Genomic DNA, 17,868 nt, shown 5'->3' with positions numbered 1-17,868 from the left:
CGTCTGATTACTATTGAAACAAATTTTATTGACTGGCAGTACGTTACAGATAAATATATCTCGTGTGCTCTAACTTTTCGTCATCTTGAAAACCAGTTAGGAATAAACGCCTTGAGGCGACGTTGCAACACAATTTGAGAACTAAACACTAAAAACAAATCAATCCATTGCTACCACACGCATGTGTATCGTTTTCTTTAAATACGCCGAAAAATCGTGGCACCTAAAAAAAATTCACAATTCATTTTTTAAAAAAAATTCAATTCAGTTGAATCCATGCTTTCTTATATACCATATATATATGGAATCCGCAATTGATTCCGATGAATTTTCACACCGCGTGGACTTACCGAATTTCAAAATCTTTTAAGGCGACATATTTTGTTTTTGTACGTATTATAGTAATGCAGCAGATTCTATGTGACAATAAAACAACGCACAGTCACCAAGGTCCGAGACATGCCCAGTTTTCTGCCTATAACCGGTTCACCCGATTCTTGTCATACAAATTTCCACGTCAAAATGTCGCACTAATGCTATCGGTCAACGGTAGCAGCAACCAGAAGCTGGCAACGAACGCGCTCTGGACCTTTGATTTATCGGGACTTTTCAATCAGCCCCCCCCCCCCCCCCCCTCTATCATTGATTTACGGCACGTAATTATAGCGCTGATCACTTACGAGCGGTAATAACGAACCGTCGTACGTAGAGCACAGACCCAGACGTTAATAATAATTAAATCCGATCGAGTCGTCCTACATACACAATACACGTGGTATAACCCTACGACTATCGAGGTGAGCGTCTATCTTGGAGGGGCGGCACTTTATTCGAGGACAAAACTGCCCCTTGGGCTATCGGCTGCGCCTTGCGTACTTCAAATAAACCTGCTCATGAGCTTGCATGTGTCTGTGTTCGATCGTACAGTAACAACAACGACTGCAATTTTCATGCGACTACCAGAGTCAGGAAGCCTGAAAAGAAAGTACCTAAGTATACCTGCGGGGTATATAGCAGTCATACCGTTATATTTCTAGATTATTGGCGCGCCAGCAAGGTAAAACTTGACGAAGGTGAATCCTTGTCCGCAACACGATCGTCAAGATGGCAACGATTCATTAAAGCGTTCAAGTTTAATCAATTCACCGCTACTTTCACGCCTCTTGCATGTATGCAGAGGTATGTTCGTCGGAAGAACGATTATGGCTGTGTTGAGTCAGCTTATTCGATACTGTGTTACCCTGAAGATATGGTCGGATTAATATGTCGCGATAAAGTTCGTTGTACCAGTATATTTCGTTAATGCCAATAACCTAACGCTATACGTTTTTACTACTTTGGTAACACGTTAATCTATCCTGCTGAGGTACCTTAGATTCAGTATTATTAAGAGTTGCTTATTAAAGTTCACGGATATCTCTTAACACCGTGCAACCAAGACGGCGCCACAAGGTGTTTTGCAAGCTCAATCCGCACTCCCGAGTCACACGTTTGCGAGTTTGTGGGAGCAGCTGGCAGCGAGACAAGCACTATAGAGATACAGGTTCACTGAGAACTGGTGGATGTGCAGTATCTGGTCTCTCGTATATTATGCTAAAGGTAGTAACTACGGCACTGGTGTACAACGATCTGCCGCCTACAACGACGCGCGAATGGAATTTCAATCACGTGCCTTCGACTCTTGAAACTTTCTAATAGATCGAAGGTGGGTGAGGGGAGGTCTGGAGTAGATGCTTGATGAAAAATCTATCGCAAAGCCAACAACCGAGTTAAATTACCAACCTGTCCACAGCCTTATCGGAAAGTTTGATTCACGCGAGATACTCTTGATGATGATGATACACACGCGGAATAAGTTGATAGTCTACCTCCTATCTCTTGGTTCTGGTCGAAATAAGGTTCAACTTTGAAACGCTGTAACTTTGCGTAAATTTCAAAGAAAGTGTTTAATCAAAAACGATTTTAAAGTTGGAAATCTTGGCATCGAGATTCTTTTCGAGTTATTCTATCTTTAAGTTCAAAGTCATGAAAAATTTTGACTTTTACCGACGATATTGAGTCGATAACTGAACAATAATTATGATCACTTAGTTACTATATACCCGGAAAAAATTAAGTGTGCATAAATGCAGCTTTTTAGATTACGCTACTTTATGTAAATAAACATTAGTTCACAACGGATAGATACATGTCTTGCGAACAGTAGTGGCGTTATTGAAGGCCACTTTTTCTAGCAACCTTTGACCTTCTCGCGTTGCATGCCTTTTCAGCTTCAGTACTTACAACGTCAAATGCTTGCTGAGTTTATATTGCCAGTCTGTAACTCGTATCGCGTCCTTGAAGTAGTCCATGAATGAACCAACTGTGCACCTCGGGTTGAAAAGTGTATTTAATATGGAAATTATAACGAAATTAGCATGAGAGCATACTCATACTAACCAGTATTTACTTCATTTAATTCAATGAATTCGTGAGACACTCCGTGTATATGTGTGGACATTAATTTAGAGACTAGTTTTTTGGCCTAGTCTGCAGGATGAATCTGCGTTAGCAACGTAACCGACTTGGCCGAAAAACTGGACGTCTTTGAATTAATGTCCACACGTGTATACACATATGTGTAGTGTCTCACGAATTCATTGAATTAAATGAATAGTTTTTCTTTTCGACAGAACAAGGGACGCACGTCCTTGTGTAAAATGATGTTGATAAAATTGTTAGTCGTGTTATAGTTAAAATAAATAGTACCAGTCTGACATTACGTAATACTTTTGGTGAAATAAGTAACAGGTCTCTTTGAATACAATAACTTCGGCCGGACAGAAAATAAAAATACTTCTATCAACAGTCTGACATAATTGTAGATTAGGCACGCTATGGGTATGTATTACAATAGTTGTGGACGCAAACTCCGTAGTTTCATAGAGCTCACTCGGGTCTCGACCTCTTCCGTAATTGCTAGTGTAGTTAGAATATCAAAAACCTCAAGACCACGACGACCGACGACAAATGTAGCGAGTTATAACGCATAATTCACTCACAGGACAAGCTGTTACACAATTGAAGAGAGAGTCACGCGGTACTTGAGACTTCTATTATTATATTTCTTCGATAACTTTTTGTTATTTTTTATGTTACTTTAGTTCAGACAAAAGACAAATAGCACAGTCTTAACCGATCTGTCAATCAGATTTGGAGACTGGAATCGACTCGACGAATTCAAAGGACTTGGAACGAGTTGAAGTCAATTAATCTGATTTCATGTTATAATTTCACTTGACTTTCTTTAGTTTCGTGAGAACTATACTGAAATTTGAGTTCTGAATGTCACTAATATTTCTTTCGTTTATGACGTTAGTTCAGTGAAATTTTTTAGTTTAACGTAGCATACGTTTTCATCGGACATAATCCAGTTCTTAGAACGTAACAGGTACCTAAGCGGTGAAAGGGAATGGTTCCATGTCTATTATATTCATAGAACACGCATTTTCGCATTATCGTGTTTTGAAATTCCGTGTTTAGTTGGCTAAAAGTTCTGAATTATCGTCAAAGTCGCCTGACCAAAACAAGTGTGTTTCGCGATGAAAAACGGAAGAGAGCGAAAATCTATGAGGCTTTAAGTCAACTCGATTGTAACCTTAATTTCTATTTCTTATTGCCTAGCAAAGTATTATCAGGATGATCTTTCGCCATCATTTTCGAGCTCACACAGTCTTCTATATTATTATATGCAACAGATTATTTCCTATCGACCGAACAAAACATACAGGCATTACTCTATACGCGTACGAAGTAAATGTTGTTCCGTTTCAATTACTGGGCAATCTTCAGCAAGAATCTTGCTGCATTATTCATGATTATTTAGTGACCCTAAAACTTGTTAATGCCTACTTAAGTATTCAAACACCGCTCGGTGGTGTTAGTTGGGCAAACCTAGAGTCAGCTCGTCGAGATCTGAGCTCTGTACTCCTGGCAATGCACATTTACGCCTTACTCGTGTTCCTCACGTCTTCTTACCACACTCTATGCGCTTGGTTCAGGTGGTATTTACAAGTAATGTGTACACATACACGTGGTGCGTTGGACGATTTTGATGTTCGATCTAGAAGTCCTCGTTTTTTCATCGTTTTCTCACCTTTTTTCACTCGTTCTTCGCACCTTGTGATTGTTTTTTCCAACCTCTGAGACTTGTTCATAATTGGAAATTACGCTGACCTTAAGCGCTTTACGTTACCAAAGTTTATGACTATGAGATAACCGCGTTGATGCAGTGACCTGTGCAGTCTACTACAGAACCGACAAGTTTCGCGTGAGAAATTTATCCTGATTGCAGGCTTCGTTTCTTCGATCGACGTTACTCGTTACTCTCACTTTTGATGTAGCATGAATGTTTCGGAATTCTAATCTGCCGTCTACATGCATCATTATAGAGGAATTTGGTTTAGACGAGTTTTATGTATAAATAATAATAGTCCAATTGTATAGTTAAATAACCTTAAGAATCACGTGCATTTACGTATCTCGTATTACATGCTTGGTAAAATTTTTGTTACACTCGGATATATTGCTTTAAAAAAATTGCGTAAAATCGGTCTAAGAAATTCAAGACAGCTTTTCTTCAGACTTTTATCATTGAAGCACGTGTAGATTCGCAAGTTCTAAGTCATGACAACGATCCTTTTTCCTGCTGAAATGGTCTACAGTCGACAATCGCAGCTTACAGGTGTATATCTATCGCATATATCTTACACATGATCGTGTCAAACGTCGTAAATTTTTGATCTCACATAAAAAATAATGGGACATTACAAAGAAGCACGTAAAATGCTAGATGATGAGGGAGCCCGTGAATCCTTCACCCTTAACAATAGGGAAGAGAAATTGAATATTTCCGGTTTGTTCGTGGAGCCTTTTAAAGCGTTTGTTTCTTGGCACAGAGTTGTGCGTTCATATCATAACCATGAAATAGGTATAGGAAGGAGATTTGTGTATGTTGTACTGCTGGACTCGAATCTATGAGGTTGAAGTTAGTAACGTTACGGTAAAAGTGCTTGTTTAGAAAACATCGTTACTTCGCACCTTTAAGATTATCTGAAATTTAGTAAACCATAAAAAACAAAATTTACTCAACATTTTGAAAGCCAAATTCTCGAAAGTCATTCTAAAATTCCACAATAATGAACTTTTCTCTGATGTTTCGTTACGTTAACGTCACTTAGTTCACCCTCGTTTGAATCTGCGTTGAGCAGCTCGTGAATCTGGAAATTCCTCGAAGAATATCGTTGCTCGGATCCACGCTTTGAAGATTCCCAAGTTCTAGACTCTTTTCTCCCTTTCACGCACCCTTCAGTTCGGCCAACCATCGCTCCACTTATTCCCTAGTTTTGCACACGTAGCAAGCAAAGTTACGGCAAGGCCGTCTACCCCAGAGCTCTGTGTCTGACGTCTTCTCGTTCAATATTCCTGGAGAAGGGACCACGTGCGTTGACCTATTGTGCGAGGCAGCTGCCAACCCAATTGACACAAATAGACGTAACCTATAATGAAACGTTAGACGGCACCGCGTGCTTTTGATGCCGTCAACAATCTCGGTGGAAGTTTAGAGGCAGTTTAGCAACTCCAGAGAATATAGTGTTCCACTTTTATCACAGTGAAGACGTTATCGCTGGTGCAGTATTCGCATTCGCTACAGGAGAATATTCAGTCTGAGTTTATGATCATCCACAAGCCATTGAGATTCTCACAGTTCTGCTTACTCATGGCTAATGCTATTCACTAAATAACTCAGATGAAAATACTTCATCAAGGAATTCCTGATTACTTGGATATCACGCACGTTTCCAAGAACTACTTATTTTGAAAGGAAAACTTTTACATGATTTTACCAATGCTTGAATCCGTATGGATCTGTTCCTTCATCGTCTGGCGTCGATAATTGTGCTCCATCCATTGTTTCTGAGATCAAAAGAGTACGTGATTTTCAACCAGTACGAGGAGAAGGGTTTGACTTTTAGAAATGTTTCTTCTATACCTGGATTCCAAGTTTCATTCCTGGCCTCGGCTCTATTGATTACGTCAATTATTGTCCACTTTTATATTTTGCTCAGCTGTAATGCGACAATAATTTCTCAACTGAATGCGAAGCGTTCCTTTATAGAAATTCCGAGTATCTCTTTTCCACGTTTTCGTCTTGTATTCAGGCATTTCTTAGACGATCGCTTTTGAACTGCATTGAAAGTGTCTCGCTTTTCACGACTCGCTTTGCGACGCTTTCGTCGTACCAGAAGATTAAAATCCTATATCAAGAGCATTAGGGAATGGTTAAAGCGTACTGTGTATTCGTATTCTATAATTTCTAAGTTCTCGAAATACTTACTTCGAAACTTTACCAAAACGTCACGCAGACTCTTGTCTTCGTAGAAAGTTTCAGCAGGATTTAAAAAAGACCGTTACAAAACCTCTCGTGCGGTTGTAATATTATTACAGTACGGCAATAAAACCTCAACACTGAAGTGCTAATTCCGGACCTCGTTCAAGATCTATTGCTACCGTTTTCTGATTTAAAGATTACTATCGTACCTTGGGAGCCTTCGGGCTGTCAGTGCCGGCAAAAACGCGAAGTTGACATTATGCTTTACTTGTTAGAACTTCGGTAGCATCTGCCATCGGAGGCTGCGGGTGGCGTCACGACAACAACAACGAGCACACTGCCGACGGGCGCAAAAAGTGGCGTGTCAACTGGATGTTTTATAGCCAGTAATCCCGCGACGGTATTGATCGAATAAAAACTGGCTCATTGGTAGAAAAAACGGGGCTGAAGCCAGCTCGTGCGAGTCGAACGACGTCCGAACGACTCTCAATTCCAACGTTGAAGACCAAGAGAGAGTTTGGCTCGAATGGAGGGCAGCACGTTTTCCGAGCGTTTCTTTAATTACGTACCAAGGCTGAACCAAGTTCGAAAAGTTTAGCCCAAAATGGAAAACTTGACATCGAATGCTCCAAGTCGCAGATATACTACGTATAAACCTCATCATGGTCTCGATTTCTGTACCTAACTGGGAAAGTCTTATATTCTACATTGCAATGGTTCTAAATATCTTTTGCGGTCAGAGGTGAAACTTTGGATTTACAAGAATTCTTTGGGGTCGTAGTTGATGGCTGGCCTTTTACCTGCTCACGACCATGTGACACCGAAACGGGCGTCGAGGAGAAGACGAGGAGACGAGAAGTTCAGAGGAGTGGAAACCGGGCGGAGACGAGAAACTTGGTCTCAGCTAAAGCCGAATAATTAGTAGAAGCGAAGTGTTGCGGACATGTCTAACTAACTACGCGAAATGTTTTCGAATTTTCACACTTTCAGGGCTGGTCGTAATTCTTCTTTTTTACTTTTCAGTTATTCATTTTTTTTCTTCTTCTTTATTTTTGCTATTCGTTTCACACTTCAGCAACGCGCTTCCGAATTCTAGGCACTCAGTCGTATACTTTTCAACTTTCACATGTAACTTTCGTTGATGATAATGGATCGATTTTTTTTGGGTTACCCATTCAAATTTTCTGACCGTGATTTAAAGCATTCGGAAAAGACTCAATCAACATTTTATACACGCGGTCGGAAGAATCAGCGAATCGATAATAAAATCTAAAATGTGCCAGATCGGTTTTTTTTTTTTTTTGTTTCAACTTAAACAGTCGAAGGAAAATAGTAGTTAATTCAGAATGAAAATGGCGATTACCATAGTGTGTACAGCTGTGTGTTACTCTGTAGATAATTCTATTAAACTTCACGTAGTTCATGTATATTTATGACAGGGCCTATCCCTTCATACGAATGCTTGTTTTCGTTGTCTGCAAACGTCGGAATTCAGATTTAATTTTGTAAGTGATTTGCACAGGTGCGTTGTAATCACTTTTCGCGACTACTATGATAAAAAGCTTTTGGTGTAAATTAAAAATTTGAACGTGATTCAATGGCATATGATTTTAAATTTCACTCTATCGAGGTTACTCCATCCAAATTCTCAACTTTATCCAGAGTGATTGGATTCCAATAAAAAGCTTCATAACACGCGTCGATATTTTCTAAAGAATCGCATGAATTATTTTTCAACTGATGTAACTATTTTTAAATCAAATTGTAGTTTTGCAACAGTATATTTAACTTGTTATATTCAACTGTTTGAAATCTTTCACCGTATTTTAATCTAAAAAATATCAAACCAGCGATACGCTTAGCTGGATGCGTGAACCCGCTACGTTTGCGTTTGTGGGCTCGTAAAATGTAGCAACGTCGGTCAAAATTTATACAAGGGATAGTGGTGCTGTGAGTGGATTGGTTTGCTACGATGGCGTTCATCAAACTTTGATGTACATCCCTTTTGTCGTAAATGTCATCGAAATATTTCTATTCCAGCGGTAATAACGCTCGACATTACCGATCAGATATACGTTGAGAATCCTCTTGAAATTAAAAGCATTCAAAAATAATCAAAATCTTTCTGCAACTATGCAATATATGTCTTTATAAAAATGTAGAAAATAAATACCCATCTTTTCTGTACCATTCTTTTTTTTTCTTTCTTTTTTTTTTTTTTTTGTCCTACACGTTTTTTCACTACCATCCCCCGATAAAGGATGACCTCAATCGATGAAATGGCGTGATTTCGAAGCCTCTACTAAAAGCGAGGAGTTTAGAAACGGTGTCCAAGTTGACACGGCAGTATTCTAGACATGTTTAGAAGTGAGTGTAAGCGAAAGATTTAAGTGTGGGTAGGTTGATACGCAGTACGTATGTTGGACTCAAATCCTATCAATAGTTGCGTCATAAAACGTCGAAAGGCAATCAATAAATAGGGCGGAGACCGGCCCTCGTGCGAGTATTCAAATGAGAATTAAAATATGTACATATCTATGGTGTACCTTGTGCTATATGCACTTGGCGCAAACGGGTTGAAGTTGAAATGCACGGTCGACGCTCGTCATTCCTGGCGGATACCAACCTGTAACTTGTTTCACCAGCTATAAGCTTCGTGCCGTGCACCAGCCGCCATATCGAAGTAATTGATTCTCTGACGTCCTACTTATTATAGAAGTTTTTTTTTTCTTTTCCTTTTTCTTCCGTTTATTTATTTATATACGTTTCTTCAGGTACAGAGATAATCGAGTAAACAACAAACGAGGAGATAATCTCGTCATACCCTCTTGGAAAATGATATCTAGAATGGTATGAAAAGCAACTTTATTGAAAATGTCACGCAATGTCGTGTGAATAATTCTGTATCAGTTAGTTTTAACATTTCCAAGTTATTACTTGGATAGTATATTATCTGGAAAGGAAAACTCAAGTTTCCGCAAGTCACGAATAATTCATTATCATTGGGATGATTATTTTTCACTAATATTCAAATTTATAGGGCTGAACTGTATTATTCGTATTTTGTTTCATAAATAATTTATTTTACACACCAATGGAGCAATTTTAAACCAAGTTGAAGTTAATTATGTTTACGTAATGGGAGATTAGAAAGAAATTTGGGTTGGTTAGAGGAAACTTGGAGGTACCTTTGAAAAGCACGAAAATGTTAGTAATGTTATAGTAGGTGAAATAAACTGAAATTTTGAAATTAGAACGAGCTTTTGTATTTTAACGGTTTACTGAGTTTCAGTCAATCGGAAAGTTATGTACAAACGATTTTACTAAAAACGCATTTTCACAGTTTTCACAACTTCACAAAATTCAAACAGTTTCATGACATTTTCTTCTTCGTTCTATTATTTCTTTCATTCACCTATGTCATCACCTAAAATAGGTTCTAAACATTTACCTGACCACAATCGTATTCTAGTGTTCCAGTGGATTTCTACTTTACATATCTGTAAATAAATCAATGAATTTATAATTTGAAAATTTCAAACAACCCCGCTGCACACCGGATAAATTATGCAAATAATATCACCTAGCATTTCCAGCGTAAAATATCGGGCATCCGCGATGTCAATCTACGGAGACTGTAGTGATTGCGAAAAGCTAAAAGGACCGACCATGGATTCATGTGTGCGTTGTGTGTGTGTGTGTGTGTGTTTGTGTTTGTTTTTGTATATAAAGTATGGCTGAACATATTCCAATTATCGAACCCATATTAATTAATGTCCTGATAATCACTTTTCGTGGCGTGGAAAATAATTAATTTCCGTCATTAGTATTATACCCGTTGATTGAGTGAACATTCGTTTCACTTGTAGTCAACCATCGCCATCGCTGCTTACCAAGCGTTACGCTAAAGAACTTGAAAATGTCTTCGTTCTGTTGGGTGGATAAAAAGTTGTGTGGAAATAGTAAAAGTTAAGATGCAGCAATATCAGTTTTTCACTAATTATTTTTCAGACTAATTCGAATGCAATTTTTCCAATACTGAGCAATAATAATATTGTTTGATGTGAAATATTCGACCTGCTTGGCTCGACGTACAATTTTTCATACGAATATTGTCTACTGTTATAACGTTCTCGATGGAAAAAAAACATTTCCGCTGCAGCAGACTGCCAAGTCCTTATAAAAAGTATGTCAGTATCAGAGTAGATTTTAATGAAAACTTCTAACACGGTAACGTGATAAGTCGGCGTGAAAAAACACTTCTGAAAGAGCTCGTCAGTCGAAGAAAAACATCACAAGGATGAAAAGTCGCTTGTCGAGCTTTTTGCTAAACGAAAGAATAGTCGGTTCTAAGCCACTCTTCTCCATGATCTACATAGATTTTATCATTCCAACATGATCGAAGCGTACTAACCTTTTATGTTTCTTATCTAATCATAAACGCTGAAACGTTATTGACGGAATTTGACTTGTTTCTGTTCTGCGCAATGAAATTCGCAATAAAACCAATTTGTTTCTTTGAAATCACTGGATTACATATCATAAAGAGTCTTCTAAGAATGATCAAAAGTAGACGAAGGAGAATTATTATTGGACTTGGCGCGATAATCTTATCTTCAATACATAACAAATACATACTACGTCAATGTTTATCTTGAGAATATACAACATAACCGATAAGTCAATGTTTCGATTTTTTCCCGCTAATCCAAACCCCCGTGACGTGGACAGATACCACGCCCTTGTTTGCGCATCTAACTCTCTTAACGCATCGTTATCAGTGCCGGAGAATATAGTTTCACTTCGTAGCCTCGCGACTTTACGACCTGCGATATAAATTAGGTAGGTATATATACATCACTCAATAACCTAGCATGAGTCATATCCGGTCCTAAACGACCAAATATTCAAGTTTAAAATGACTATCGTTGAATTAGTTCACTAAGAAGTGACCAAACTGTGATATGAATAACTCTACCCACCTAACGACCAGATAAGATCCAAGTCAAATCAACCCTCAACATACCAGTCAGTTGGTCATTAGGTGTAAAAATCGTCTCGCTTGGAAAGCTCGTTTACAAAAAGTCAGTTAGAGAATTATATTTGGATACTAGTTTAATTTTCAAACATATCTGGTTTGGCCTCCCATTCTACCAAATTCAAATCAACACGACTACCATTTAACGCGATGGTCCACTCTTCCATGAAATAATAGCGCACCAAGACATGAAGCGGGGTGAAAGTGGCGTAAAGATATTAGGATCGAGAAAGAGAACGAAACGGAAGAAGTCGCTAAGTAGTTACCTGGGAGAGCACGTGAAAGCGAGGAAATAGGTGGCGGTTCTACTCCCCTTGGTACCGTAGCGGAAATTCATCCGTCTCGTATCAGGGAGACAATGGATACCGCTTTCACGCACCGTAATTGTTTCATTGTTTGACGACAGTCTGGTGCAACGTGCGAGTTGTGAGGATGGGGGGGGGGGGGGGGGGCACATTTATATCATCCCGTCGAATGGGTGGATGGTGAATGGGTGTAGTCGTCGTATCTTTGGCTATGGGCTTCGCAGGGCATGGGTCATGGGCCTCGAGGTTTGTCGCTTGTTAAGTAGGGCACGCCTTCGCCAACCTGCAATTACCTACTCGCGTTCCAGAGTTGAATTCAGACCTGAAACTACCATTCATTTCAATGAAAACAAACCGGCTGACTAATCGCTCCCCGGTCCTTCGGGTCCCACGGACCGACCCTGTGCCAACGGGACTGCGTACGTTCCGGGAAGTTGGATATTAACAGGAGATATGATTTCTGTACTGCAATGTCTTGACCAGTATTGGCAGTTAATCTATACTGATACTAATCCAGCTAGGATAATTCTATTTTTGTTGGTTGAAAAAAAACTTTCCTCTGAGATATGGTCAGCCTTGGTAGCAAGAGAACAGAAGTAATCTCGCTATGCTTGTATTATACATATTGGTAGATGACAGTAGTAATGCACTAGATGGAAACCGTTAACTACTCTGAAATACTCATTTTGTTTTTATAGCTTTTCTAATGGCTCAATTCACTTTGTGATCAGAAACTCGTACAAATCGCTATTTCGTAAAAACGTTCATGATAGGATAACAGGTTGCGTAAAATCAGGTTATCCGTTCTATCCCGAAAACATTTTAGTATAGTCCATTACAATAATTGATGAAACCGAATTTAATGATATTTTTTATGAATACCTGAAACAGATTTGTTGATCTTTTTTCAATATTTTAGGACGTCAATTATTGTCGCAATTTTTGCTAAAAATCAAAAGCCGTTGTTGAAACACAGGTTTGGTGATTACGCTTTAGTTTTTCTTTCAGCTTGTTAGAATTCCAGGCAGGCTTGGCGGCCGACGAGATAAGAACAGCGGGTCCTAATTGTTGCTTGAGAGATTGCGGGCGAGAGATACATCACTGGGTGGCGTGTGCCCTAACCAACTTCGAACTGAACCGCGTTGGCGAGTTTACCCTGCAACACCAACCATTCCGGAAGTTGGCAATCTCGGTTCCATAGTAATTTAGTACCCCCTCCTCCCCCCTCTACTACATAGCTTCTGCAGTCCTTACCACGATTGTGTATAGCTTTACGCCGTTATATCCATGCGATTGTAATTCCGGATACTTTTGCCTCTGTCTAACAGACCGTCGTGTTGTTCAGATGGTTTAACCGGAGGTGGGACTTTCCCTTCAAACGCTACGCTATCGTTTTAGATATTGATTGGGTTGGATTCTACGTGTGTAAGTCAATGGTTGAACGAAGGCGGTAAAATAATTTTCGTTTTTCTCTATTCTTTTTCTCTCTCGCTAATTAAATGAAAATGCCAAAAATAATCGTTTTTCATTACTTGATATATTGCTACTATTTTACAACGGGAACGCTACGAAAGTGGTCATAAATGATTTTATATTACTGAAGTGAAGGTTTCATGAATGAATTTTAATTTGTTTTCGAATTTGTACACCAAAAATTTATTCCGAAATTCTATAAGTCAACTTAACAATTACAACTTCAACCGTTTTCAGTTTTTCTTTACAGCGTTGGCATCTTTATCTGAATTTTTTGTTGTTGTTCACTACTCACGTCTTTTGCAAAGTGCAGGGTTACAACGGGTTAATCCGTATATTTTTTTTTATCCAGTTTAAATTTGCAGTAATATAGAGTTCTTCCTGCATTATTGTATTTCATATTATCCAATATCATATTATATCTAATTTTATCCGGTAGACTATGTTCTAAATGACAAGAAGCACTCTTATGCATGAAATATATTTAGAATCAGAATTGTTGTATAAGGCGTACATTATCAAAGTCTTATTGCATATTGTGCAAGACTTTGAATTAAAATCTAGCACGCCGTAGTATTAACAACTTATTTCCGAAAAAATTGAATGTACCTTCACTTGAGATAACTTCTTTTTTATTCGCATTTTATATTATTCCACTGATGCATCGAAATATCCTCGTAGATTATTTTCTATTTTTATTCAATCGCCTCGCTCGTAGAACGATACCAAGTGGATAATCCACGGACAGCTAGTTCCAACCACTAAAAAATTCTAATATCCTGCAAGGATTTCCAAGATGACGGCAATTCCTTGGGCTGATAACATGAGATGACGAGACGGTAGTTTCTGGCGAATCCATGCCGTAGGCTTCGTTGTAATTGAGTGATTTGCATCTTGGTCGAGAGCAGGACAAGGTGGTCAGGAGTGGTGTGAGACTAGGGCTCGGTCATGAGCACGCAACCCAACACAACCCAACTCTGCTCAGCTCAAGACACATTGATTGAAGCAGGAGCACTAGGCCCTGCATGCCAGGATGATGTTGGCAAATTATAGGTACACAGTGCACTCTGTGCCGGAGCATCATAGCCGCGTTGAACCACCTGCACTATAGGTCTGAATAATTCATCGAAGGGTTCCGGAACATCCTGTTTTCACCCTACACCACTCTTATAGCTTCTGACGATAGACTTGTGACGACAATGTTTGTCTCGTGTAGACCAGAGTGTCGTCACATACGTTTCAACTAAGTATAGGCTGAAAATTAGTGTGTCCATCATTGTAAGGAGAACAATGGTAAGCGGTCAAAATGATTTTCATTCTTTTGCATAGACTTGGATCCGATTGGCTGCAGTTGTTATTGGTACATTCAATTAATTTCTACCCTTATCTTAATTTATAACGATCAATGTTTGTTTATTTCAATCGGTATACCGAGATTGACTGATGAACAGCTATAAACAACCGGAGCACGGACTATCGCGTGTCAGTATAGTTTCATCGTTTTACGGAATTGATAGCCCTCCATGAATTCAAATAGCTAGGTGAAATCTGACGATATGCTCTGACGGCGTTCTCAACGGAGATATTGCATTATACGCGTCAAACTCGAGTGGTTTCTGCATAGACCTCTTTCCTTCCTTCAATAACGAGACTTATCCACAGTCACCTGACAACTAGTAGTTACGGAAAGTGAGTGCCGTCATCGATTTCTTGTCGCATCAACTCGCCTATTGCAAATGGATTCTCTGCATCTGTATAAATTATTGCAAACCTTTCTCGACAGCGTTCAATACTGTCGACATTGGACATCTACGTTAATCGATAGTCTGACGAATTTTTGTACACCCAATATTTAAGGTAGAGGAAAGAGTACCTTCGGGAAATTGTAAAATCCGTAGTTGCGCGACCAATTTAATTGGCATGCCGTTCCGAAAATTCTTTGATCGTAGTTACGGTACTGGTGGAAATATGTATTAATTGGACGTGCAGAGGAGGAATCCGCACGTTACAAGAGGATGTGCTTGTCCATACCTACTTCATAATTCCAATCACCAAACGGGAATTTGTCGAGTTCGCAGTGCCGTGGTGTTGTAAGTGGATACGTTGGCATTCACCCACCACCTCACCTCATCTCGCATCATTCATTTCCTTTTCTCTCATCCCTGCTCTTGATTCTCAATAATGGTAACAATAACGAGCAAGGTTATCACCAGCACTTCTCTTTCCTTTCCTTTCCTTTCCTTTCCCGTCTCCTCTCTCCCTCCTTCAAATATGCTCGAGGTCTCGATGTTCCTTCATTCGCATGAGCGTGCCTAGGTGATTGCGACGTCGATGGAACTGGGGGAAGAACGAAGCCCTTATATAACTGCGAACGATTTCATTTTAACGCGGGTAAAAAAAGTGTCGCCGTGCCTCGCTTTCTCCCTAAAACGTCGCATTTTCTCAGCTTCCATCCCTCGACCTTTGTAATGGGGACCAATACTCGCTTTCCTCTTATAGACATTATTCAACTACGCAGCGTGGGAAATGTTTCTCAGATAGGATTGTAAATTGTATCATTTTCGACATGCGAAGTAAAATTCTAAAGCTGCATCACCCTCTGACATTCCCCTTTCGTGGCAAACTCTTTATCTGAGCATAAAACACAATCGTGTATCCATCCAACTTGAGGGATGTCGGAGTACCGACCGAGCGAAAAAACGTATCTTACATGACTTTTGTTTTTACCTTCTGAGTAATAAAATCATTCAAACTTTGAGAAACGGTGCTATTTGCTGTTCTGTTTCTGTATTCATTCACAAAAGTTTCGAATATTCATGTAAGAATACGAAAAATATAGGAATCAAATATTAGTCGCATCTATAACCTCAAAGCGAGTGAGACTCAACTGAAAGTATATTCATAGTGCTTTTGTCGATTTTCGCTACGTTTTTCAATAACCACATAAACACGAAAACACACGAAATGATTCCATCACTCTAGATCAAAGAAAAGTATTAAATACGTTTTCATCACTTCGTTGGCATTCGTTCGTAATACCCAATAGAACCTTACAAATGATTTCCTACGATAAGAATGATTACTTACTTTCATTTATGTTTCAAATTTTAATCATTTTCACTTGATTTGAAAGCATATCAACTCCACAAACATTGTCTTTCGAGTACCTGCAAATTTCTTTTTGTATCAGAGTGGCTAATTCCGGTGCTAAAAATAATCGTAGATCAATTAAACTTCTTTCATTACATGTTTATTTGCTATCGGCGGGTCAGAATATCGGTCTAAAATACTTAAAAGTGTCGACAGAGAATTGTCGAAAACGGTTAAGCTCATAGGCTTTTCCATGTCTGATGGAATTGCGTGATCAGTCCTGCTGGTATGGAAGTCACCTGTAGTTATTTGCTTGTTCAATACGGCTGCTCATGGAGAAGGGTCGAAACATCATAAGAACCTTTTATAGCCCTGAGTTTGGGCCCACAGGTCCGTTGAGCGTCACAAAAATTTGTCCAAGGGTAATTGTAATTGCCTGTAGATATTTGCAACCAACGACCAAATCGTTAAGAAGTACCAAGTGCTCTCGAATCATCAAAAGGGCGTACAACACGTATCAATTCTGTGTAACCAGAAGGACATGTCCACTTGATCACGTTCACGACTTTTTCTCTGAGCAAGCCTTTGTCGGTAGCGTAGCTCCTCTGCCCGATCTTTATAGTGACAAAATCGTTAAAAAGTCTCCAAACCGTACTTGCCACCTGACCTCGGGAGTTAACTGCTTCATCTAGAAAAATAACAATATCAAGCTGAGTCAGGGAAAAGAAGACGCATCGATTTAGCGTACTTGGTGCCTGCAAGCTATCCAGAATTCATCCCTGTACGAAGTCACAACTTCCTTACCTACTAGAATTAACGAATTGGTCAATCTCCCCAAACCTTATCGAGTTCGTCGGAACGAAAACATTCAGTTTTATTTTCTTGTTTATTACCTCCCTTGAGAAATAATGGATCTTACCTCCCTATAGACGTTCATGCACGTTTTGAAAGAAGGACTGTCCAGTTTACTCCATTATGTGTTCCTTGGTTGTGTGTGAAGTTTGACTCGTCACTTAGTACTTGTCGTAATTCTTTCATCTACGAGAATCTCACTGAAGATTTTACCACATGTTAGATCTAGACGATTTTGGCTTTTGGGCCACATATGAATTTTTTTTTTTTTTTTTTATTGAAATAAAGAGCGAGCGAAATAGATGAACAAAGAATGGAAATGACGGTAAAGTGCGGTGACGAGAGAAGGTCTGCAGTGACTTTAATCCCTTGGAATTTTCACAGACTGTACGTTGGTGGATCGTGGCTCGCTGATCGTTCGTGCGTGACATTCGTATTGCGCCAATAGTTTGCGAGAACGCTTTCTTTGCAGCAGTAATGTTTATACACATCGCCGTACGACGCGACGAATCGCTACGTGTAGCGCCTTGCTTCACGTCGAAACTCGAGTAGATTCGTACGTGATTCCGTGACATCAGTTCAGTATGCTTTCACCGGCATCACTGTTATAAGGAGCATTACTTTTTCTTTGGCTTCGTCTACCTTCCTTGCTGCACGAACGAAAACTTATTCGTCTCGAATCAAATGCAGAGTCACTAAAATGTCTCCATATATAAGGTTCCACTGATGTACAGATCGGT

General features: G+C 39.3%; 1 protein-coding gene across 2 annotated transcripts in view; it reads left to right on the top strand.

Moving 5' to 3' along the window:
* LOC124408355 (CCR4-NOT transcription complex subunit 6-like) overlaps window positions 1-17,868 on the top strand; it is a 451,947-nt gene that overhangs the window by 87,621 nt on the left and 346,458 nt on the right. The window lies entirely within an intron of this gene.

This window comes from Diprion similis, chromosome 1 (assembly GCF_021155765.1).
Source record: "Diprion similis isolate iyDipSimi1 chromosome 1, iyDipSimi1.1, whole genome shotgun sequence".
Lineage (NCBI taxonomy): Eukaryota > Metazoa > Arthropoda > Insecta > Hymenoptera > Diprionidae > Diprion > Diprion similis.
Note: the sequence above shows the minus strand (reverse complement) of the source record. Positions and strands in the feature narration are given on the sequence as shown.